A 24,472-nucleotide genomic window follows, 5' to 3' on the forward strand; every position below is an offset into this window, starting at 1 on the left:
AGACAGTATAGTAACAGAGAGACAGTATAGTAACAGAGAGGCAGTATAGTAACAGAGACAGTATAGTAACAGGGAGACAGTATAGTAACAGAGAGACAGTATAGTAACAGAGAGACAGTATAGTAACAGCTGAGAGACAGTATAGTAACAGAGAGACAGTATAGTAACAGAGAGACAGTATAGTAACAGCTGAGAGAGAGTATAGTAACAGCTGAGAGACAGTATAGTAACAGCTGAGGTACAGTATAGTAACAGAGGTACAGTATAGTAACAGAGGGACAGTATAGTAACAGAGAGACAGTATAGTAACAGAGAGACAGTATAGTAACAGAGAGACCGTATAGTAACAGCTGAGGGACAGTATGGTAACAGAGAGACAGTATAGTAACAGAGAGACAGTATAGTAACAGCTGAGGGACAGAATAGAAACAGAGAGACAGTATAGAAACAGAGCGACAGTATAGTAACAGAGAGACAGTATAGTAACAGAGACAGTATAGAAACAGAGAGACAGTATAGTAACAGAGAGACAGTATAGTAACAGCTGAGGGACAGTATAGTAACAGAGAAGGTATAGAAACAGAGAGACAGTATAGAAACAGAGAGACAGTATAGAAACAGAGAGACAGTATAGTAACAGAGAGACAGTATAGTAACAGAGAGACAGTATAGTAACAGAGAGACAGTATAGTAACAGCTGAGAGACAGTATAGAAACAGCTGAGAGACAGTATAGTAACAGAGAGACAGTATAGTAACAGAGAGACAGTATAGTAACAGCTGAGGGACAGTATAGTAACAGAGAGACAGTGGAGGAACAGAGGGACAGTTTAGTAACAGAGAGACAGTATAACAGAGACAGTATGGAAACAGAGAGACAGTATAGTAACAGCTGAGGGACAGTATAGTAACAGAGAGACAGTATAGTAACAGAGAGACAGTATAGTAACAGCTGAGGGACAGTATAGTAACAGAGAGACAGTATAGTAACAGAGAGACAGTATAGTAACAGAGAGACAGTATAGAAACAGAGAGACATTATAGTAACAGAGAGACAGTGTAGTAACAGAGAGACAGTATAGAAACAGAGAGACAGTATGGAAACAGAGAGACAGTATAGTAACAGAGAGACAGTATAGTAACAGAGACAGTGTAGTAACAGAGAGACAGTATAGAAACAGAGAGACAGTATAGAAACAGAGAGACAGTATAGTAACAGAGAGACAGTATAGTAACAGAGAGACAGTATAGTAACAGAGAGACAGTATAGTAACAGAGAGAGAGTATAGAAACAGAGAGACAGTATAGTAACAGAGAGACAGTATAGTAACAGAGAGACAGTATAGTAACAGCTGAGAGACAGTATAGTAACAGAGAGACAGTATAGTAACAGAGAAACAGTATAGTAACAGAGAGAGAGTATAGAAACAGAGAGAGAGTATAGTAACAGAGAGACAGTATAGTAACAGAGAGACAGTATAGTAACAGCTGAGAGACAGTATAGTAACAGCTGAGGGACAGTATAGTAACAGAGAGACAGTATAGTAACAGAGAGACAGTATAGTAACAGAGAGACAGTATAGTAACAGAGAGACAGTATAGTAACAGAGAGACAGTATAGAGAGAGACAGTATAGTAACAGAGAGACAGTATAGTAACAGAGAGACAGTATAGAAACAGAGAGACAGTATAGTAACAGAGAGACAGTATAGTAACAGCTGAGAGACAGTATAGTAACAGAGAGACAGTATAGTAACAGAGAGACAGTATAGAAACAGAGAACAGAGAGACAGTATAGTAACAGAGAGACAGTATAGAAACAGAGAGAGACAGTATAGTAACAGAGAACAGACAGTATAGTAACAGAGAGACAGTATAGAAACAGAGAGACAGTATAGTAACAGAGAGACAGTATAGAAAGAGAGACAGAGAGACAGTATAGAAACAGAGAGACAGTATAGTAACAGAGAGACAGTATAGTAACAGAGAGACAGTATAGAACAGAGAGACAGTATAGTAACAGAGAGACAGTATAGTAACAGCTATAGTAACAGAGACAGTATAGTAACAGAGAGACAGTATAGTAACAGAGAGACTATAGAGAGAGAGTATAGTAACAGAGAGACACAGTATAGTAAAATAGAGACAGTATAGTAACAGAGACAGTATAGTAACAGAGAGACAGTATAGAAACAGAGAGACAGTATAGTAACAGAGAGACAGTATAGTAACAGAGAGACAGTATAGTAACAGAGACAGTATAGTAACAGAGAGACAGTATAGAAACAGAGAGACAGTAGAAACAGAGAGACAGTATAGTAACAGAGAGACAGTATAGTAACAGCTGAGAGACAGTATAGTAACAGAGAGACAGTATAGTAACAGAGAGACAGTATAGTAACAGAGAGACAGTATAGTAACAGAGAGACAGTATAGTAAACAGAGAGACAGTATAGAAACAGAGAGAGTATAGAAACAGTATAGTAACAGAGAGACAGTATAGTAACAGAGAGACAGTATAGTAACAGCTGAGAGACAGTATAGTAACAGAGAGACAGTATAGTAACAGAGAGACAGTATAGTAACAGAGAGACAGTATAGTAACAGAGAGAGGTATAGTAACAGAGAGACAGTATAGAAACAGAGAGACAGTATAGAAACAGAGAGACAGTATAGTAACAGAGAGACAGTATAGTAAAGAGAGACAGAGAAACAGACAGTATAGTAACAGAGAGACAGTATAGTAACAGAGAGACAGTATAGTAACAGCTGAGAGATAGTAACAGTATAGTAACAGAGACAGACAGTATAGTAACAGAGAAACAGTATAGTAACAGAGAGAGTATAGAAACAGAGAGACAGTATAGTAACAGATAGTAACAGACAGTATAGTAACAGAGAGACAGTATAGTAACAGCTGAGAGACAGTATAGTAACAGAGAGACAGTATAGTAACAGAGAGACAGTATAGAAACAGAGAGACAGTATAGTAACAGAGAGACAGTATAGTAACAGAGAGACAGTATAGTAACAGAGAGACCGTATAGTAACAGCTGAGGGACAGTATGGTAACAGAGAGACAGTATAGTAACAGAGAGACAGTATAGTAACAGCTGAGGGACAGTATATAGAAACAGAGAGACAGTATAGAAACAGAGAGACAGTATAGTAACAGAGAGACAGTATAGTAACAGAGACAGAGAGACAGTATAGAAACAGAGAGACAGTATAGTAACAGAGAGACAGTATAGTAACAGCTGAACAGGGACAGTATAGTAACAGAGAGAAGTATAGAAACAGAGAGACAGTATAGAAACAGATAGAACAGACAGTATAGAAACAGAGAGACAGTATAGTAACAGAGAGACAGTATAGTAACAGAGAGACAGTATAGTAACAGAGAGACAGTATAGTAACAGCTGAGAGACAGTATAGTAAAGAGAGACAGCTGAGAGACAGTATAGTAACAGAGAGACAGTATAGTAACAGAGAGACAGTATAGTAACAGCTGAGGGACAGTATAGTAACAGAGAGACAGTGGAGGAACAGAGGGACAGTTTAGTAACAGAGAGACAGTATGGAAACAGAGAGACAGTATAGTAACAGCTGAGGGACAGTATAGTAACAGAGAGACAGTATAGTAACAGAGAGACAGTATAGTAACAGCTGAGGGACAGTATAGTAACAGAGAGACAGTATAGTAACAGAGAGACAGTATAGCAACAGAGAGACAGTATAGAAACAGAGAGACATTATAGTAACAGAGAGACAGTGTAGTAACAGAGAGACAGTATAGAAACAGAGAGACAGTATGGAAACAGAGAGACAGTATAGTAACAGAGAGACAGTATAGTAACAGAGACAGTGTAGTAACAGAGAGACAGTATAGAAACAGAGAGACAGTATAGAAACAGAGAGACAGTATAGTAACAGAGAGACAGTATAGTAACAGAGAGACAGTATAGTAAGTAACAGAGAGACAGTATAGTAACAGAGAGACAGTATAGAAACAGAGAGTATAGTAACAGTATAGTAACAGAGAGACAGTATAGTAACAGCTATAGAGAGACAGTATAGTAACAGAGAGACAGTAAGAAACAGAGAGACAGTATAGTAACAGAGAAACAGTATAGTAACAGAGAGAGAGTATAGAAACAGAGAGAGAGTATAGTAACAGAGAGACAGTATAGTAACAGAGAGACAGTATAGTAACAGCTGAGAGACAGTATAGTAACAGCTGAGGGACAGTATAGTAACAGAGAGACAGTATAGTAACAGAGAGACAGTATAGTAACAGAGAGACAGTATAGTAACAGAGAGACAGTATAGTAACAGCTGAGGGACAGTATAGTAACAGAGAGACAGTATAGTAACAGAGAGACAGTATAGAAACAGAGAGACAGTATAGTAACAGAGAGACAGTATAGTAACAGCTGAGAGACAGTATAGTAACAGAGAGACAGTATAGTAACAGAGAGACAGTATAGAAACAGAGAGACAGTATAGTAACAGAGAGACAGTATAGAAACAGAGAGACAGTATAGTAACAGAGAACAGACAGTATAGTAACAGAGAGACAGTATAGAAACAGTGGAGAGAGACAGTATAGTAACAGAGAGACAGTATAGAAACAGAGAGACAGTATAGAAACAGAGAGACAGTATAGTAACAGAGAGACAGTATAGTAACAGAGAGACAGTATAGAAGCAGAGAGACAGTATAGAAACAGAGAGACAGTATAGTAACAGCTGAGAGACAGTATAGTAACAGAGAGACAGTTTAGTAACAGCTGAGAGAGAGTATAGTAACAGAGAGACAGTATAGTAACAGAGAGACAGTATAGTAAAATAGAGACAGTATAGTAACAGAGACAGTATAGTAACAGAGACACAGTATAGAAACAGAGAGACAGTATAGTAACAGAGAGACAGTATAGTAACAGAGAGACAGTATAGTAACAGAGACAGTATAGTAACAGAGAGACAGTATAGAAACAGAGAGACAGTATAGTAACAGAGAGACAGTATAGTAACAGCTGAGAGACAGTATAGTAACAGAGAGACAGTATAGTAACAGAGAGACAGTATAGTAACAGAGAGACAGTATAGTAACAGAGAGACAGTATAGTAACAGAGAGACAGTATAGAAACAGAGAGACAGTATAGTAACAGAGAGACAGTATAGTAACAGCTGAGAGACAGTATAGTAACAGAGAGACAGTATAGTAACAGAGAGACAGTATAGTAACAGAGAGACAGTATAGTAACAGAGAAGGTATAGAAACAGAGAGGCAGTATAGAAACAGAGAGACAGTATAGAAACAGAGAGACAGTATAGTAACAGAGAGAGAGTATAGAAACAGAGAGACAGTATAGTAACAGAGAGACAGTATAGTAACAGAGAGACAGTATAGTAACAGCTGAGAGACAGTATAGTAACAGAGAGACAGTATAGTAACAGAGAAACAGTATAGTAACAGAGAGAGAGTATAGAAACAGAGAGAGAGTATAGTAACAGAGAGACAGTATAGTAACAGAGAGACAGTATAGTAACAGCTGAGAGACAGTATAGTAACAGAGAGACAGTATAGTAACAGAGAGACAGTATAGAAACAGAGAGACAGTATAGTAACAGAGAGACAGTATAGTAACAGCTGAGAGACAGTATAGTAACAGAGAGACAGTATAGTAACAGAGAGACAGTATAGAAACAGAGAGACAGTATAGTAACAGAGAGACAGTATAGAAACAGAGAGACAGTATAGTAACAGAGAGACAGTATAGTAACAGAGAGACAGTATAGAAACAGAGAGACAGTATAGTAACAGAGAGACAGTATAGAAACAGAGAGACAGTATAGAAACAGAGAGACAGTATAGTAACAGAGAGACAGTATAGTAACAGAGAGACAGTATAGAAGCAGAGAGACAGTATAGAAACAGAGAGACAGTATAGTAACAGCTGAGAGACAGTATAGTAACAGAGAGACAGTATAGTAACAGAGAGACAGTATAGTAACAGCTGAGAGAGAGTATAGTAACAGAGAGACAGTATAGTAAAATAGAGACAGTATAGTAACAGAGACAGTATAGTAACAGAGGCACAGTATAGAAACAGAGAGACAGTATAGTAACAGAGAGACAGTATAGTAACAGAGAGACAGTATAGTAACAGAGACAGTATAGTAACAGAGAGACAGTATAGAAACAGAGAGACAGTATAGTAACAGAGAGACAGTATAGTAACAGCTGAGAGACAGTATAGTAACAGAGAGACAGTATAGTAACAATGAGACAGTATAGTAACAGAGAGACAGTATAGAAACAGAGAGACAGTATAGTAACAGAGAGACAGTATAGTAACAGCTGAGAGACAATATAGTAACAGAGAGACAGTATAGTAACAGCTGAGAGACAGTATAGTAACAGAGAGACAGTATAGTAACAGAGAGACAGTATAGTAACAGAGAGACAGTATAGTAACAGAGAAGGTATAGAAACAGAGAGGCAGTATAGAAACAGAGAGACAGTATAGAAACAGAGAGACAGTATAGTAACAGAGAGACAGTATAGTAACAGAGAGACAGTATAGTAACAGAGAGACAGTATAGTAAGAGAGAGACGGTATAGTAACAGAGAGACAGTATAGTAACAGCTGAGAGACAGTATAGTAACAGCTGAGGGACAGTATGGTAACAGAGAGACAGTATATCAACAGAGAGACAGTATAGTAACAGCTGAGAGACAGTATAGTAACAGAGAGACAGTATAGTAACAGAGAGACAGTATAGTAACAGAGAAACAGTATAGTAACAGAGAGACAGTATATTAACAGCTGAGAGACAGTATAGTAACAGAGAGACAGTATAGTAACAGAGAGACAGTATAGTAACAGCTGAGGTACAGTATAGTAACAGAGGGACAGTATAGTAACAGAGAGACAGTATAGTAACAGAGAGACATTATAGTAACAGAGAGACCCTTATAGTAACAGCTGAGGGACAGTATAGTAACAGAGAGACAGTATAGTAACAGAGAGACAGTATATTAACAGCTGAGAGACAGTATAGTAACAGAGAGACAGTATAGTAACAGAGAGACAGTATAGTAACAGCTGAGGTACAGTATAGTAACAGAGGGACAGTATAGTAACAGAGAGACAGTATAGTAACAGAGAGACATTATAGTAACAGAGAGACCCTTATAGTAACAGCTGAGGGACAGTATAGTAACAGAGAGACAGTATAGTAACAGAGAGATCGTATAGTAACAGCTGAGGGACAGTATAGTAACAGAGAGACAGTATAGTAACAGAGAGACAGTATAGTAACAGAGAGACAGTATAGTAACAGATGAGGGACAGTATAGAAACAGAGAGACAGTATAGAAACAGAGAGACAGTATAGAAACAGAGAGACAGTATAGAAACAGAGAGACAGTATAGTAACAGAGAGACAGTATAGTAACAGAGACAGTATAGAAACAGAGAGACAGTATAGTAATAGAGAGACAGTATAGTAACAGCTGAGGGACAGTATAGTAACAGAGAAGGTATAGAAACAGAGAGACAGTATAGAAACAGAGAGACTGTACAGAAACAGAGAGACAGTATAGTAACAGAGAGACAGTATAGTAAGAGAGAGACAGTATAGTAACAGAGAGACAGTATAGTAACAGAGAGACAGTATAGTAACAGAGAGACAGTATAGTAAAATAGAGACAGTATAGTAACAGAGACAGTATAGTAACAGAGACACAGTATAGAAACAGAGAGACAGTATAGTAACAGAGAGACAGTATAGTAACAGAGAGACAGTATAGTAACAGAGACAGTATAGTAACAGAGAGACAGTATAGAAACAGAGAGACAGTATAGTAACAGAGAGACAGTATAGTAACAGCTGAGAGACAGTATAGTAACAGAGAGACAGTATAGTAACAGAGAGACAGTATAGTAACAGAGAGACAGTATAGAAACAGAGAGACAGTATAGTAACAGAGAGACAGTATAGTAACAGAGAGACAGTATAGTAACAGAGACAGTATAGTAACAGAGAGACAGTATAGAAACAGAGAGACAGTATAGTAACAGAGAGACAGTATAGTAACAGCTGAGAGACAGTATAGTAACAGAGAGACAGTATAGTAACAGAGAGACAGTATAGTAACAGAGAGACAGTATAGTAACAGAGAAGGTATAGAAACAGAGAGGCAGTATAGAAACAGAGAGACAGTATAGAAACAGAGAGACAGTATAGTAACAGAGAGACAGTATAGTAACAGAGAGACAGTATAGTAAGAGAGAGACAGTATAGTAACAGAGAGACAGTATAGTAACAGCTGAGAGACAGTATAGTAACAGCTGAGGGACAGTATGGTAACAGAGAGACAGTATAGCAACAGAGAGACAGTATAGTAACAGCTGAGAGACAGTATAGTAACAGAGAGACAGTATAGTAACAGAGAGACAGTATAGTAACAGAGAGACAGTATAGTAACAGAGAGACAGTATATTAACAGCTGAGAGACAGTATAGTAACAGAGAGACAGTATAGTAACAGAGAGACAGTATAGTAACAGCTGAGGTACAGTATAGTAACAGAGGGACAGTATAGTAACAGAGAGACAGTATAGTAACAGAGAGACATTATAGTAACAGAGAGACCCTTATAGTAACAGCTGAGGGACAGTATAGTAACAGAGAGACAGTATAGTAACAGAGAGACAGTATATTAACAGCTGAGAGACAGTATAGTAACAGAGAGACAGTATAGTAACAGAGAGACAGTATAGTAACAGCTGAGGTACAGTATAGTAACAGAGGGACAGTATAGTAACAGAGAGACAGTATAGTAACAGAGAGACATTATAGTAACAGAGAGACCCTTATAGTAACAGCTGAGGGACAGTATAGTAACAGAGAGACAGTATAGTAACAGAGAGATCGTATAGTAACAGCTGAGGGACAGTATAGTAACAGAGAGACAGTATAGTAACAGAGAGACAGTATAGTAACAGAGAGACAGTATAGTAACAGATGAGGGACAGTATAGAAACAGAGAGACAGTATAGAAACAGAGAGACAGTATAGAAACAGAGAGACAGTATAGAAACAGAGAGACAGTATAGTAACAGAGAGACAGTATAGTAACAGAGACAGTATAGAAACAGAGAGACAGTATAGTAATAGAGAGACAGTATAGTAACAGCTGAGGGACAGTATAGTAACAGAGAAGGTATAGAAACAGAGAGACAGTATAGAAACAGAGAGACTGTACAGAAACAGAGAGACAGTATAGTAACAGAGAGACAGTATAGTAAGAGAGAGACAGTATAGTAACAGAGAGACAGTATAGTAACAGAGAGACAGTATAGTAACAGAGAGACAGTATAGTAACAGCTGAGGGACAGTGTAGTAACAGAGAGACAGTATAGTAACAGCTGAGAGACAGTATAGTAACAGCTGAGGGACAGTATAGTGACAGAGAGACAGTATAGCAACAGAGAGACAGTATAGTAACAGCTGAGAGACAGTATAGAAACAGCTGAGGGACAGTATAGTAACAGAGAGACAGTATAGTAACAGAGAGACAGTATTGTAACAGAGAGACAGTATAGTAACAGAGACAGTATAGTAACAGCTGAGGGACAGTGTAGTAACAGAGAGACAGTATAGTAACAGCTGAGAGACAGTATAGTAACAGAGAGACAGTATATTAACAGCTGAGAGACAGTATAGTAACAGCTGAGGGACAGTATAGAAACAGCTGAGGGACAGTATAGTAACAGAGAGACAGTATAGTAACAGAGAGACAGTATAGTAACAGAGAGACAGTATAGTAACAGAGAGACAGTATATTAACAGCTGAGAGACAGTAAAGTAACAGAGAGACAGTATAGTAACAGAGAGACAGTATAGTAACAGCTGAGGTACAGTATAGTAACAGAGGGACAGTATAGTAACAGAGAGACAGTATAGTAACAGCTGAGAGACAGTATAGAAACAGCTGAGAGACAGTATAGTAACAGAGAGACAGTATAGTAACAGAGAGACAGTATAGTAACAGATGAGGGACAGTGTAGTAACAGAGAGACAGTATAGTAACAGCTGAGGGACAGTATAGTAACAGTAGTACAGTATAGTAACAGAGAGACAGTATAGTAACAGCTGAGAGACAGTATAGTAACAGAGAGACAGTATAGAAACAGAGAGACAGTATAGTAACAGCTGAGAGACAGTATAGTAACAGAGAGACAGTATAGTAACAGAGAGACAGTATAGTAACAGAGACAGTATAGTAACAGAGAGACAGTATAGTAACAGAGAGACAGTATAGTAACAGAGAGACAGTATAGTTATAGAGACAGTATAGTAACAGAGAGACAGTATAGAAACAGAGAGACAGTATAGTAACAGAGTGACAGTATAGTAACATAGAGACAGTATAGTAACAGAGACAGTATAGTAACAGAGAGACAGTATAGTAACAGAGAGACAGTATAGTAAGAGAGAGACAGTATAGTAACAGAGAGACAGTATAGTAACAGAGAGACAGTATAGTAACAGAGAGACAGTATAGTAACAGCTGAGGGACAGTGTAGTAACAGAGAGACAGTATAGTAACAGCTGAGAGACAGTATAGTAACAGCTGAGGGACAGTATAGTGACAGAGAGACAGTATAGCAACAGAGAGACAGTATAGTAACAGCTGAGAGACAGTATAGAAACAGCTGAGGGACAGTGTGGTAACAGAGAGACAGTATAGTAACAGCTGAGAGACAGTATAGTAACAGAGAGACAGTATAGTAACAGAGAGACAGTATAGTAACAGCTGAGAGAGAGTATAGTAACAGAGAGACAGTATAGTAAAATAGAGACAGTATAGTAACAGAGACAGTATAGTAACAGAGACACAGTATAGAAACAGAGAGACAGTATAGTAACAGAGAGACAGTATAGTAACAGAGAGACAGTATAGTAACAGAGACAGTATAGTAACAGAGAGACAGTATAGAAACAGAGAGACAGTATAGTAACAGAGAGACAGTATAGTAACAGCTGAGAGACAGTATAGTAACAGAGAGACAGTATAGTAACAGAGAGACAGTTTAGTAACAGAGAGACAGTATAGAAACAGAGAGACAGTATAGTAACAGAGAGACAGTATAGTAACAGCTGAGAGACAGTATAGTAACAGAGAGACAGTATAGTAACAGAGAGACAGTATAGTAACAGAGAGACAGTATAGTAACAGAGAAGGTATAGAAACAGAGAGGCAGTATAGAAACAGAGAGACAGTATAGAAACAGAGAGACAGTATAGTAACAGAGAGACAGTATAGTAACAGAGAGACAGTATAGTAAGAGAGAGACAGTATAGTAACAGAGAGACAGTATAGTAACAGCTGAGAGACAGTATAGTAACAGCTGAGGGACAGTATGGTAACAGAGAGACAGTATAGCAACAGAGAGACAGTATAGTAACAGCTGAGAGACAGTATAGTAACAGAGAGACAGTATAGTAACAGAGAGACAGTATAGTAACAGAGAAACAGTATAGTAACAGAGAGACAGTATATTAACAGCTGAGAGACAGTATAGTAACAGAGAGACAGTATAGTAACAGAGAGACAGTATAGTAACAGCTGAGGTACAGTATAGTAACAGAGGGACAGTATAGTAACAGAGAGACAGTATAGTAACAGAGAGACATTATAGTAACAGAGAGACCCTTATAGTAACAGCTGAGGGACAGTATAGTAACAGAGAGACAGTATAGTAACAGAGAGACAGTATATTAACAGCTGAGAGACAGTATAGTAACAGAGAGACAGTATAGTAACAGAGAGACAGTATAGTAACAGCTGAGGTACAGTATAGTAACAGAGGGACAGTATAGTAACAGAGAGACAGTATAGTAACAGAGAGACATTATAGTAACAGAGAGACCCTTATAGTAACAGCTGAGGGACAGTATAGTAACAGAGAGACAGTATAGTAACAGAGAGATCGTATAGTAACAGCTGAGGGACAGTATAGTAACAGAGAGACAGTATAGTAACAGAGAGACAGTATAGTAACAGAGAGACAGTATAGTAACAGATGAGGGACAGTATAGAAACAGAGAGACAGTATAGAAACAGAGAGACAGTATAGAAACAGAGAGACAGTATAGAAACAGAGAGACAGTATAGTAACAGAGAGACAGTATAGTAACAGAGACAGTATAGAAACAGAGAGACAGTATAGTAATAGAGAGACAGTATAGTAACAGCTGAGGGACAGTATAGTAACAGAGAAGGTATAGAAACAGAGAGACAGTATAGAAACAGAGAGACTGTACAGAAACAGAGAGACAGTATAGTAACAGAGAGACAGTATAGTAAGAGAGAGACAGTATAGTAACAGAGAGACAGTATAGTAACAGAGAGACAGTATAGTAACAGAGAGACAGTATAGTAAAATAGAGACAGTATAGTAACAGAGACAGTATAGTAACAGAGACACAGTATAGAAACAGAGAGACAGTATAGTAACAGAGAGACAGTATAGTAACAGAGAGACAGTATAGTAACAGAGACAGTATAGTAACAGAGAGACAGTATAGAAACAGAGAGACAGTATAGTAACAGAGAGACAGTATAGTAACAGCTGAGAGACAGTATAGTAACAGAGAGACAGTATAGTAACAGAGAGACAGTATAGTAACAGAGAGACAGTATAGAAACAGAGAGACAGTATAGTAACAGAGAGACAGTATAGTAACAGAGAGACAGTATAGTAACAGAGACAGTATAGTAACAGAGAGACAGTATAGAAACAGAGAGACAGTATAGTAACAGAGAGACAGTATAGTAACAGCTGAGAGACAGTATAGTAACAGAGAGACAGTATAGTAACAGAGAGACAGTATAGTAACAGAGAGACAGTATAGTAACAGAGAAGGTATAGAAACAGAGAGGCAGTATAGAAACAGAGAGACAGTATAGAAACAGAGAGACAGTATAGTAACAGAGAGACAGTATAGTAACAGAGAGACAGTATAGTAAGAGAGAGACAGTATAGTAACAGAGAGACAGTATAGTAACAGCTGAGAGACAGTATAGTAACAGCTGAGGGACAGTATGGTAACAGAGAGACAGTATAGCAACAGAGAGACAGTATAGTAACAGCTGAGAGACAGTATAGTAACAGAGAGACAGTATAGTAACAGAGAGACAGTATAGTAACAGAGAGACAGTATAGTAACAGAGAGACAGTATATTAAAAGCTGAGAGACAGTATAGTAACAGAGAGACAGTATAGTAACAGAGAGACAGTATAGTAACAGCTGAGGTACAGTATAGTAACAGAGGGACAGTATAGTAACAGAGAGACAGTATAGTAACAGAGAGACATTATAGTAACAGAGAGACCCTTATAGTAACAGCTGAGGGACAGTATAGTAACAGAGAGACAGTATAGTAACAGAGAGACAGTATATTAACAGCTGAGAGACAGTATAGTAACAGAGAGACAGTATAGTAACAGAGAGACAGTATAGTAACAGCTGAGGTACAGTATAGTAACAGAGGGACAGTATAGTAACAGAGAGACAGTATAGTAACAGAGAGACATAGTACAGAGAGGGACAGTATAGTAACAGAGAGACCCTTATAGTAACAGCTGAGGGACAGTATAGTAACAGAGAGACAGTATAGTAACAGAGAGATCAGTATAGTAACAGCTGAGGGACAGTATAGTAACAGAGAGACAGTATAGTAACAGAGAGACAGTATAGTAACAGAGAGACAGTATAGTAACAGATGAGGGACAGTATAGAAACAGAGAGACAGTATAGAAACAGAGAGACAGTATAGAAACAGAGAGACAGTATAGAAACAGAGAGACAGTATAGTAACAGAGAGACAGTATAGTAACAGAGACAGTATAGAAACAGAGAGACAGTATAGTAATAGAGAGACAGTATAGTAACAGCTGAGGGACAGTATAGTAACAGAGAAGGTATAGAAACAGAGAGACAGTATAGAAACAGAGAGACTGTACAGAAACAGAGAGACAGTATAGTAACAGAGAGACAGTATAGTAAGAGAGAGACAGTATAGTAACAGAGAGACAGTATAGTAACAGAGAGACAGTATAGTAACAGAGAGACAGTATAGTAACAGCTGAGGGACAGTGTAGTAACAGAGAGACAGTATAGTAACAGCTGAGAGACAGTATAGTAACAGCTGAGGGACAGTATAGTGACAGAGAGACAGTATAGCAACAGAGAGACAGTATAGTAACAGCTGAGAGACAGTATAGAAACAGCTGAGGGACAGTATAGTAACAGAGAGACAGTATAGTAACAGAGAGACAGTATTGTAACAGAGAGACAGTATAGTAACAGAGACAGTATGGTAACAGCTGAGGGACAGTGTAGTAACAGAGAGACAGTATAGTAACAGCTGAGAGACAGTATAGTAACAGAGAGACAGTATATTAACAGCTGAGAGACAGTATAGTAACAGAGACAGTATAGTAACAGCTGAGGGACAGTATAGTAACAGAGAGACAGTATAGTAACAGAGAGACAGTATAGTAACAGAGAGACAGTATAGTAACAGAGAGACAGTATAGTAACAGCAGAGACAGTATATTAACAGCTGAGAGACAGTAAAGTAACAGAGAGACAGTATAGTAACAGAGAGACAGTATAGTAACAGCTGAGGTACAGTATAGTAACAGAGGGACAGTATAGTAACAGAGAGACAGTATAGTAACAGCTGAGAGACAGTATAGAAACAGCTGAGAGACAGTATAGTAACAGAGAGACAGTATAGTAACAGAGAGACAGTATAGTAACAGATGAGGGACAGTGTAGTAACAGAGAGACAGTATAGTAACAGCTGAGGGACAGTATAGTAACAGTAGTACAGTATAGTAACAGAGAGACAGTATAGTAACAGCTGAGAGACAGTATAGTAACAGAGAGACAGTATAGAAACAGAGAGACAGTATAGTAACAGCTGAGAGACAGTATAGTAACAGAGAGACAGTATAGTAACAGAGAGACCGTATAGTAACAGAGACAGTATAGTAACAGAGAGACAGTATAGTAACAGAGAGACAGTATAGTAACAGAGAGACAGTATAGTTATAGAGACAGTATAGTAACAGAGAGACAGTATAGAAACAGAGAGACAGTATAGTAACAGAGTGACAGTATAGTAACATAGAGACAGTATAGTAACAGAGACAGTATAGTAACAGAGAGACAGTATAGTAACAGAGAGACAGTATAGAAACAGAGAGACTGTACAGAAACAGAGAGACAGTATAGTAACAGAGAGACAGTATAGTAAGAGAGAGACAGTATAGTAACAGAGAGACAGTATAGTAACAGAGAGACAGTATAGTAACAGAGAGACAGTATAGTAACAGCTGAGGGACAGTGTAGTAACAGAGAGACAGTATAGTAACAGCTGAGAGACAGTATAGTAACAGCTGAGGGACAGTATAGTGACAGAGAGACAGTATAGCAACAGAGAGACAGTATAGTAACAGCTGAGAGACAGTATAGAAACAGCTGAGGGACAGTATAGTAACAGAGAGACAGTATAGTAACAGAGAGACAGTATTGTAACAGAGAGACAGTATAGTAACAGAGACAGTATGGTAACAGCTGAGGGACAGTGTAGTAACAGAGAGACAGTATAGTAACAGCTGAGAGACAGTATAGTAACAGAGAGACAGTATATTAACAGCTGAGAGACAGTATAGTAACAGCTGAGGGACAGTATAGAAACAGCTGAGGGACAGTATAGTAACAGAGAGACAGTATAGAAACAGAGAGACAGTATAGTAACAGAGAGACAGTATATTAACAGCTGAGAGACAGTAAAGTAACAGAGAGACAGTATAGTAACAGAGAGACAGTATAGTAACAGCTGAGGTACAGTATAGTAACAGAGGGACAGTATAGTAACAGAGAGACAGTATAGTAACAGCTGAGAGACAGTATAGAAACAGCTGAGAGACAGTATAGTAACAGAGAGACAGTATAGTAACAGAGAGACAGTATAGTAACAGATGAGGGACAGTGTAGTAACAGAGAGACAGTATAGTAACAGCTGAGGGACAGTATAGTAACAGTAGTACAGTATAGTAACAGAGAGACAGTATAGTAACAGCTGAGAGACAGTATAGTAACAGAGAGACAGTATAGAAACAGAGAGACAGTATAGTAACAGCTGAGAGACAGTATAGTAACAGAGAGACAGTATAGTAACAGAGAGACAGTATAGTAACAGAGACAGTATAGTAACAGAGAGACAGTATAGTAACAGAGAGACAGTATAGTAACAGAGAGACAGTATAGTTATAGAGACAGTATAGTAACAGAGAGACAGTATAGAAACAGAGAGACAGTATAGTAACAGAGTGACAGTATAGTAACATAGAGACAGTATAGTAACAGAGACAGTATAGTAACAGAGAGACAGTATAGTAACAGAGAGACAGTATAGTAAGAGAGAGACAGTATAGTAACAGAGAGACAGTATAGTAACAGCTGAGAGACAGTATAGTAACAGCTGAGGGACAGTATAGTGACAGAGAGACAGTATAGCAACAGAGAGACAGTATAGTAACAGCTGAGAGACAGTATAGAAACAGCTGAGGGACAGTGTAGTAACAGAGAGACAGTATAGTAACAGCTGAGAGACAGTATAGTAACAGCTGAGGGACAGTATAGTGACAGAGAGACAGTATAGCAACAGAGAGACAGTATAGTAACAGCTGAGAGACAGTATAGAAACAGCTGAGGGACAGTATAGTAACAGAGAGACAGTATAGTAACAGAGAGACAGTATTGTAACAGAGAGACAGTATAGTAACAGAGACAGTATAGTAACAGCTGAGGGACAGTGTAGTAACAGAGAGACAGTATAGTAACAGCTGAGAGACAGTATAGTAACAGAGAGACAGTATAGTAACAGCTGAGAGACAGTATAGTAACAGCTGAGGACAGTATAGAAACAGCTGAGGGACAGTATAGTAACAGAGAGACAGTATAGTAACAGAGAGACAGTATAGTAACAGAGAGACAGTATAGTAACAGAGAGACAGTATAGTAAACAGACTGAGAGACAGTATAGTAACAGAGAGACAGTATAGTAACAGAGAGACAGTATAGTAACAGCTGAGGTACAGTATAGTAACAGAGGGACAGTATAGTAACAGAGAGACAGTATAGTAACAGCTGAGAGACAGTATAGAAACAGCTGAGAGACAGTATAGTAACAGAGAGACAGTATAGTAACAGAGAGACAGTATAGTAACAGATGAGGGACAGTGTAGTAACAGAGAGACAGTATAGTAACAGAGACAGTATAGTAACAGAGAGACAGTATAGTAACAGAGAGACAGTATAGTAAGAGAGAGACAGTATAGTAACAGAGAGACAGTATAGTAACAGCTGAGAGACAGTATAGTAACAGCTGAGGGACAGTATAGTGACAGAGAGACAGTATAGCAACAGAGAGACAGTATAGTAACAGCTGAGAGACAGTATAGAAACAGCTGAGGGACAGTGTAGTAACAGAGAGACAGTATAGTAACAGCTGAGAGACAGTATAGTAACAGCTGAGGGACAGTATAGTGACAGAGAGACAGTATAGCAACAGAGAGACAGTATAGTAACAGCTGAGAGACAGTATAGAAACAGCTGAGGGACAGTATAGTAACAGAGAGACAGTATAGTAACAGAGAGACAGTATTGTAACAGAGAGACAGTATAGTAACAGAGACAGTATAGTAACAGCTGAGGGACAGTGTAGTAACAGAGAGACAGTATAGTAACAGCTGAGAGACAGTATAGTAACAGAGAGACAGTATATTAACAGCTGAGAGACAGTATAGTAACAGCTGAGGGACAGTATAGAAACAGCTGAGGGACAGTATAGTAACAGAGAGACAGTATAGTAACAGAGAGACAGTATAGTAACAGAGAGACAGTATAGTAACAGAGAGACAGTATATTAACAGCTGAGAGACAGTATAGTAACAGAGAGACAGTATAGTAACAGAGAGACAGTATAGTAACAGCTGAGGTACAGTATAGTAACAGAGGGACAGTATAGTAACAGAGAGACAGTATAGTAACAGCTGAGAGACAGTGAGAGACAGTATAGAAACAGCTGAGAGACAGTATAGTAACAGAGAGACAGTATAGTAACAGAGAGACAGTATAGTAACAGATGAGGGACAGTGTAGTAACAGAGAGACAGTATAGTAACAGCTGAGGGACAGTATAGTAACAGTAGTACAGTATAGTAACAGAGAGACAGTATAGAAACAGAGAGACAGTATAGTAACAGAGTGACAGTATAGTAACATAGAGACAGTATAGTAACAGAGACAGTATAGTAACAGAGAGACAGTATAGTAACAGAGAGACAGTATAGTAAGAGAGAGACAGTATAGTAACAGAGAGACAGTATAGTAACAGCTGAGAGACAGTATAGTAACAGCTGAGGGACAGTATAGTGACAGAGAGACAGTATAGCAACAGAGAGACAGTATAGTAACAGCTGAGAGACAGTATAGAAACAGCTGAGGGACAGTGTAGTAACAGAGAGACAGTATAGTAACAGCTGAGAGACAGTATAGTAACAGCTGAGGGACAGTATAGTGACAGAGAGACAGTATAGCAACAGAGAGACAGTATAGTAACAGCTGAGAGACAGTATAGAAACAGCTGAGGGACAGTATAGTAACAGAGAGACAGTATAGTAACAGAGAGACAGTATTGTAACAGAGAGACAGTATAGTAACAGAGACAGTATAGTAACAGCTGAGGGACAGTGTAGTAACAGAGAGACAGTATAGTAACAGCTGAGAGACAGTATAGTAACAGAGAGACAGTATATTAACAGCTGAGAGACAGTATAGTAACAGCTGAGGGACAGTATAGAAACAGCTGAGGGACAGTATAGTAACAGAGAGACAGTATAGTAACAGAGAGACAGTATAGTAACAGAGAGACAGTATAGTAACAGAGAGACAGTATATTAACAGCTGAGAGACAGTATAGTAACAGAGAGACAGTATAGTAACAGAGAGACAGTATAGTAACAGCTGAGGTACAGTATAGTAACAGAGGGACAGTATAGTAACAGAGAGACAGTATAGTAACAGCTGAGAGACAGTATAGAAACAGCTGAGAGACAGTATAGTAACAGAGAGACAGTATAGTAACAGAGAGACAGTATAGTAACAGATGAGGGACAGTGTAGTAACAGAGAGACAGTATAGTAACAGCTGAGGGACAGTATAGTAACAGTAGTACAGTATAGTAACAGAGAGACAGTATAGTAACAGCTGAGAGACAGTATAGTAACAGAGAGACAGTATAGAAACAGAGAGACAGTATAGTAACAGAGACAGTATAGTAACAGAGAGACAGTATAGTAACAGAGAGACAGTATAGTAACAGAGAGACAGTATAGTTATAGAGACAGTATAGTAACAGAGAGACAGTATAGAAACAGAGAGACAGTATAGTAACAGAGTGACAGTATAGTAACATAGAGACAGTATAGTAACAGAGAGACAGTATAGTAACAGAGAGACAGTATAGTAACAGAGAGACAGTATAGTAAGAGAGAGACAGTATAGTAACAGAGAGACAGTATAGTAACAGAGAGACAGTATAGTAACAGAGAGACAGTATAGTAACAGCTGAGAGACAGTGTAGTAACAGAGAGACAGTATAGTAACAGCTGAGAGACAGTATAGTAACAGCTGAGGGACAGTATAGTGACAGAGAGACAGTATAGCAACAGAGAGACAGTATAGTAACAGCTGAGAGACAGTATAGAAACAGCTGAGGGACAGTATAGTAACAGAGAGACAGTATAGTAACAGAGAGACAGTATTGTAACAGAGAGACAGTATAGTAACAGAGAGACAGTATAGTAACAGCTGAGGGACAGTGTAGTAACAGAGAGACAGTATAGTAACAGCTGAGAGACAGTATAGTAACAGAGAGACAGTATATTAACAGCTGAGAGACAGTATAGTAACAGCTGAGGGACAGTATAGAAACAGCTGAGGGACAGTATAGTAACAGAGAGACAGTATAGTAACAGAGAGACAGTATAGTAACAGAGAGACAGTATAGTAACAGAGAGACAGTATAGTAACAGAGAGACAGTATAGTAACAGAGAGACAGTATATTAACAGCTGAGAGACAGTATAGTAACAGAGAGACAGTATAGTAACAGAGAGACAGTATAGTAACAGCTGAGGGACAGTGTAGTAACAGAGAGACAGTATAGTAACAGCTGAGGGACAGTATAGTAACAGTAGTACAGTATAGTAACAGAGAGACAGTATAGTAACAGCTGAGAGACAATATAGTAACAGAGAGACAGTATAGAAACAGAGAGACAGTATAGTAACAGCTGAGAGACAGTATAGTAACAGAGAGACAGTATAGTAACAGAGAGACAGTATAGTAACAGAGAGACAGTATAGTAACAGAGAGACAGTATAGTAACAGAGAGACAGTATAGTAACAGAGACAGTATAGTAACAGAGAGACAGTATAGTAACAGAGAGACAGTATAGTAACAGCTGAGGTACAGTATAGTAACAGAGGGACAGTATAGTAACAGAGAGACAGTATAGTAACAGCTGAGAGACAGTATAGAAACAGCTGAGAGACAGTATAGTAACAGAGAGACAGTATAGTAACAGAGAGACAGTATAGTAACAGATGAGGGACAGTGTAGTAACAGAGAGACAGTATAGTAACAGCTGAGGGACAGTATAGTAACAGTAGTACAGTATAGTAACAGAGAGACAGTATAGAAACAGAGAGACAGTATAGTAACAGAGTGACAGTATAGTAACATAGAGACAGTATAGTAACAGAGACAGTATAGTAACAGAGAGACAGTATAGTAACAGAGAGACAGTATAGTAAGAGAGAGACAGTATAGTAACAGAGAGACAGTATAGTAACAGCTGAGAGACAGTATAGTAACAGCTGAGGGACAGTATAGTGACAGAGAGACAGTATAGCAACAGAGAGACAGTATAGTAACAGCTGAGAGACAGTATAGAAACAGCTGAGGGACAGTGTAGTAACAGAGAGACAGTATAGTAACAGCTGAGAGACAGTATAGTAACAGCTGAGGGACAGTATAGTGACAGAGAGACAGTATAGCAACAGAGAGACAGTATAGTAACAGCTGAGAGACAGTATAGAAACAGCTGAGGGACAGTATAGTAACAGAGAGACAGTATAGTAACAGAGAGACAGTATTGTAACAGAGAGACAGTATAGTAACAGAGACAGTATAGTAACAGCTGAGGGACAGTGTAGTAACAGAGAGACAGTATAGTAACAGCTGAGAGACAGTATAGTAACAGAGAGACAGTATATTAACAGCTGAGAGACAGTATAGTAACAGCTGAGGGACAGTATAGAAACAGCTGAGGGACAGTATAGTAACAGAGAGACAGTATAGTAACAGAGAGACAGTATAGTAACAGAGAGACAGTATAGTAACAGAGAGACAGTATATTAACAGCTGAGAGACAGTATAGTAACAGAGAGACAGTATAGTAACAGAGAGACAGTATAGTAACAGCTGAGGTACAGTATAGTAACAGAGGGACAGTATAGTAACAGAGAGACAGTATAGTAACAGCTGAGAGACAGTATAGAAACAGCTGAGAGACAGTATAGTAACAGAGAGACAGTATAGTAACAGAGAGACAGTATAGTAACAGATGAGGGACAGTGTAGTAACAGAGAGACAGTATAGTAACAGCTGAGGTACAGTATAGTAACAGAGGGACAGTATAGTAACAGAGGGACAGTATAGTAACAGAGAGACAGTATAGTAACAGCTGAGAGACAGTATAGAAACAGCTGAGAGACAGTATAGTAACAGAGAGACAGTATAGTAACAGAGAGACAGTATAGTAACAGCTGAGGGACAGTATAGTAACAGAGAGAGTATAGTAACAGAGAGACAGTATAGTAACAGCTGAGAGACAGTATAGTAACAGAGAGACAGTATAGAAACAGAGAGACAGTATAGTAACAGAGACAGTATAGTAACAGAGAGACAGTATAGTAACAGAGAGACAGTATAGTAACAGAGAGACAGTATAGTTATAGAGACAGTATAGTAACAGAGAGACAGTATAGAAACAGAGAGACAGTATAGTAACAGAGTGACAGTATAGTAACATAGAGACAGTATAGTAACAGAGAGACAGTATAGTAACAGAGAGACAGTATAGTAACAGAGAGACAGTATAGTAAGAGAGAGACAGTATAGTAACAGAGAGACAGTATAGTAACAGAGAGACAGTATAGTAACAGAGAGACAGTATAGTAACAGCTGAGAGACAGTGTAGTAACAGAGAGACAGTATAGTAACAGCTGAGAGACAGTATAGTAACAGCTGAGGGACAGTATAGTGACAGAGAGACAGTATAGCAACAGAGAGACAGTATAGTAACAGCTGAGAGACAGTATAGAAACAGCTGAGGGACAGTATAGTAACAGAGAGACAGTATAGTAACAGAGAGACAGTATTGTAACAGAGAGACAGTATAGTAACAGAGAGACAGTATAGTAACAGCTGAGGGACAGTGTAGTAACAGAGAGACAGTATAGTAACAGCTGAGAGACAGTATAGTAACAGAGAGACAGTATATTAACAGCTGAGAGACAGTATAGTAACAGCTGAGGGACAGTATAGAAACAGCTGAGGGACAGTATAGTAACAGAGAGACAGTATAGTAACAGAGAGACAGTATAGTAACAGAGAGACAGTATAGTAACAGAGAGACAGTATAGTAACAGAGAGACAGTATATTAACAGCTGAGAGACAGTATAGTAACAGAGAGACAGTATAGTAACAGAGAGACAGTATAGTAACAGCTGAGGGACAGTGTAGTAACAGAGAGACAGTATAGTAACAGCTGAGGGACAGTATAGTAACAGTAGTACAGTATAGTAACAGAGAGACAGTATAGTAACAGCTGAGAGACAATATAGTAACAGAGAGACAGTATAGAAACAGAGAGACAGTATAGTAACAGCTGAGAGACAGTATAGTAACAGAGAGACAGTATAGTAACAGAGAGACAGTATAGTAACAGAGAGACAGTATAGTAACAGAGAGACAGTATAGTAACAGAGAGACAGTATAGTAACAGAGACAGTATAGTAACAGAGAGACAGTATAGAAACAGAGAGACAGTATAGTAACAGAGTGACAGTATAGTAACATAGAGACAGTATAGTAACAGAGACAGTATAGTAACAGAGAGACAGTATAGAAACAGAGAGACAGTATAGTAACAGAGAGACAGTATAGTAACAGAGAGACAGTATACAAACAGAGAGACAGTATAGTAACAGAGGGACAGTATAGTAACAGAGAGACAGTATAGTAACAGCTGAGGGACAGTATAGTAACAGAGAGACAGTATAGTAACAGCTGAGAGACAGTATAGAAACAGAGAGACAGTATAGTAACAGAGAGACAGTATAGTAACAGAGAGACAGTATAGTAACAGAGAGACAGTATAGTAACAGAGAGACAGTTTAGTAACAGAGGGACAGTATAGTAACAGAGAGACAGTATAGTAACAGCTGAGAGACAGTATAGTAACAGAGAGACAGTATAGTAACAGAGAGACAGTATAGTAACAGAGAGACAGTATAGTAACAGAGACAGTATAGTAACAGAGAGACAGTATAGTAACAGCTGAGAGACAGTATAGAAACAGAGAGACAGTATAGTAACAGCTGAGGGACAGTATAGTAACAGAGGGACAGTATAGTAACAGAGGGACAGTATAGAAACAGAGAGACAGTATAGAAACAGAGAGACAGTATAGTAACAGCTGAGAGACAGTATAGTAACAGAGAGAGTATAGTAACAGAGAGACAGTATAGAAACAGAGAGACAGTATAGTAACAGCTGAGAGACAGTATAGTAACAGAGAGACAGTATAGTAACAGAGAGACAGTATAGAAACAGAGACAGTATAGTAACAGAGAGACAGTATAGTAACAGAGAGACAGTATAGTAACAGAGACAGTATAGTAACAGAGAGACAGTATAGAAACAGAGACAGTATAGTAACAGAGACAGTATAGTAACAGAGTGACAGTATAGTAACAGAGAGACAGTATAGTAACAGAGAGACAGTATAGTAACAGAGAGACAGTATACAAACAGAGAGACAGTATAGTTACAGAGAGACAGTATAGTAACAGAGAGACAGTATAGTAACAGAGAGACAGTATAGTAACAGCTGAGGGACAGTATAGTAACAGAGAGACAGTATAGTAACAGAGAGACAGTATACAAACAGAGAGACAGTATAGTAACAGAGAGACAGTATAGTAACAGAGAGACAGTATAGAAACAGAGAGACAGTATAGTAACAGA

The 24,472-nt window shown here is 38.4% G+C and overlaps 1 protein-coding gene across 2 annotated transcripts in view; it reads left to right on the plus strand.

Moving 5' to 3' along the window:
• The window catches only part of stra6 (signaling receptor and transporter of retinol STRA6), a 173,720-nt gene that overhangs the window by 54,988 nt on the left and 94,260 nt on the right, over positions 1-24,472 (plus strand). The window lies entirely within an intron of this gene.

This window comes from Oncorhynchus masou, chromosome 15 (genome assembly GCF_036934945.1).
Source record: "Oncorhynchus masou masou isolate Uvic2021 chromosome 15, UVic_Omas_1.1, whole genome shotgun sequence".
Lineage (NCBI taxonomy): Eukaryota > Metazoa > Chordata > Actinopteri > Salmoniformes > Salmonidae > Oncorhynchus > Oncorhynchus masou.